Source organism: Lactuca serriola, chromosome 6 (genome assembly GCF_051521515.1).
Source record: "Lactuca serriola cultivar US96UC23 chromosome 6, Lser_US96UC23_V15, whole genome shotgun sequence".
Lineage (NCBI taxonomy): Eukaryota > Viridiplantae > Streptophyta > Magnoliopsida > Asterales > Asteraceae > Lactuca > Lactuca serriola.
This window is the reverse complement of record NC_136413.1, coordinates 160,266,633-160,270,064: the sequence shown is the minus strand read 5'-3', so window position 1 is coordinate 160,270,064 and position 3,432 is coordinate 160,266,633.

Genomic DNA, 3,432 nt, shown 5'->3' with positions numbered 1-3,432 from the left:
CTGGATTATGTTTCAGGTACCTCATAGGATCGCAAAAAGGTGAAGGCGTGATCCTGCACCTCCTCATGATATGTTTTGGGATTTTGGGAAATACTTTGATGATAAACATGTTTTGAAAACTATTATGTAAACGAATATGATTTTTGGTTGGTTTGGAAAAGTTTAAATTTTTATGAAATTTTATGAACGTTACAAGAAGAGGCAACATTTGTTGGTTCTGTCATGACAAAAACAATGGCGTATTTCCAAAACTGAATAGGTCAAAATTCATGTTCATGGTCTCAAACGAGAAGACCTTTGTTGAAGAGAAATCGTGAAGTCAGGAAGAATCGTCTTATAGAAGACTATTTTGCAGATAACTTCGTGTACGCTTCAAAGTTTTGACGACGGTTCTAGATGAGGAAATAGTTATTTTTACATATTGTTTGCGATTTGGAAGGCTGATTTCCTTATTTTCATACCAAGCGAGATGTGAGAGGCAAAAAAGGTTTTCTCTTATTCAAAAATGCACAGTCACAATTCGTCAGTTAGCATACAACATGGGAGCAAATAAATGGGACAAGTATTTGAGCATGTTTGAGTGTACCACACGGGAAATTGTATACAGGTTCGCGAAAGATATTACTTTGGTTTACGGGAAACAATATTTGCTCAAACTGACGATCAATGATGTCCACCAATTGTACAAGGTGCACAAAAGTAGGCATGGGTTCCCTGGAATGCTAAGTAGCATCAATTGGATGCACTAGTCTTCGGGATTGTGTTCTAACACATGGCCTAATCAATACATATGAGGCGTTCATAAAGAGTCGACGATTGTTCTAGAATCAATAGCATCACATGATCTTTGGATATGGCATGCATTCTTTGGTCCAGTTTGTGCAGACAACAACATCAATGTTCACGACCAGTCGTCGGTATTCAACGACATCTAATATGGAAAGTCGTACGATGTACCATTTGATGCAAATGCAGTAGCATATAAGCGCGGGCACTATCTTACCGATGAGATATATCCTACATTATTATTTTTTTTCTGTGAAATCGTTCACATGTTCAACTGATGAAAAAAAATTTAATCAGGCACAAGAGTCAGTTAGGAAGGACGTAGAGTGAACATTTTGTGTACTCAAGAAGCGTTGGCAAGTACTACAAGTTGGGGCAATATCATATGAAGTGAAAAGGTTGCAACACGTAATGTAAGCATGCATCATATTACATAATATGATTCTAGAAGATAAAGGAAACACGATATGCAGCTACGACTAAAATGACGTTATGTACATGGTCGCGACATTCATCACTCCCTTCATATGGATTTGGAGGGACACATTTACAGGGCTCACATACAGCCCAATGCCGAATACTGATATGATGATTTGTTTGACAAATCAAATTAAGATTCAGATTTTTTCGTCGAGGGCTCGGGCGAGAAGGCAGATAATGAAGACGGCAATTCAGAGTGACATACTTTTTTAATAATGGTTTGTTATTTTTATTAGGTAATTATTAATTATGTTTTGTAGGTTTTATTATGTAATTTTTTTAAGTAATCAAATATTTCTATTTTAATTAATTCTTTTTGTTTATTAATCGTTTTGTAATTAATTCTATTTATTTTTTAGTTATATAATTTCAAATTAAATTAATTTTATTTTTAAAAAATAAAAGTAAAAAATAGTGAAAGATGATTATTTCATGCATTTTGCTTAATGAAATATGAGTGAGTGTAAACACTACAAATAAAATGGAAATTAGCGGCGACAAAAATCGCCGGTAAATGCAATAGCGGCGACAAAGCGACGGCAAAAAATCTATGTTGCCGCAAAAGTATCGCCGACAATGACAATATTTCTTGTAGTGAAAACAGACGTTCCACTTAAAAAATAAGTGGCGAGGAAGATCCTCACCACTCTAACGCTCTAACGTAATAATTTGTCAAATAACCATTGATATTTGAAATTTTATCTTTATTGATAAAAATAACCAAAACAAAGATACTATTAAAAAATCATCTAGCGAAAAAATTTACTTTTAAAAACATTATTAGCTGACAACGAAGTATGACAATACAATGCAAAGATACATATTATTACCTTTGTTCTAACCGTTATGTTGTTCACTTTCTTTTATGAATTCATTTCACAATACCAAACATATTCTAAGATCATGCCTTTTGATTTCTGGTTTTTATATAGTATCCAATGAAATACCCAAAGTCCCAAACAATATCATGAAGCAATATAGACAAATTTTAATTTTTCTTTTTCTCTAAATAAAAGATAACAGAATAAAATCATAAATATTGATTTGAAAATAGACACTTATTACCTTCCAAAACAGAATTCATTATAATTAATATACTACAACATATTATTGTTAAAATATACTTCAAGAATCAAGATCATTTGGTAGGGACTAAGAAACAATAATTGGGGTGATGGTTTCAATAATTTGGAAGAAGGGAGTTATGAGTTAGGTCCATTCATGTCTTCATCATTGAATCATAAAGAGGGTGGTTTCCACATGTCTAGTTTTTGTGCTTACATTATTTCTCCTCTACCCCTCATATTTTTTGGTAACACATCATTTTCAGTTATTTTATTTCTTCAAAAATAAAATAAAATCCAAAAAATGGGCCAAAACTAACGTCGTCGTTGATATGTAATGATAAGGCTAAAGAGACAGCTTTTTGTTCAGATTACATACATACATGCATACATACATATATAAATATACATGTACATAAATAAACATATATATACACACATGGATGGATATACATATACGTACACACAAACACAAAAACACATTTTTTTCTGCTAAACATTAATAGAAAACGTAGAAAATGGGAAAGGTGATGGATCAAAAGGTTTCAACTTTCAACTACTATAACAAAATTACCAAAATACCCTTTTGCATGTAATAATAGAGAATACATTAGAATTTATATTTATGCTATAACTTTGTAAAGTGGGCAAACGGGGGGACTACATTAATGCAACCGTCTTAGTATATTTTCAGAGATATATACGAAGCTATTTTATATGAGGTAAATGACTAAACTGCCCTTTAGATATCACAATATTATTTACAACTTTCTAGAACATGATATGAGAATTCGAAGATATGTTCGGATCTTTAAAGGTTGTATAACACATTGTATTAACTAATTGTTTCAACCTAATAGTAGAAAGACCAAAATATCCTTTTTCACGTATAACTAGATGATCTTCAACTTCTTAGAACGTGCGAAGAGGATTCAAATCTACATTGTATTAAGATATTGATTAATTAGAATAATAATAAAGTGATTAATTCGTTAATATAAGTATTAATGTCAAGTTGCATGGGACTCCATGATTACTAGTCATGTGGATCGTACGTGGCAAACAGCACACTAACAGCAAAGCACTATTTGCCCTGCACGTG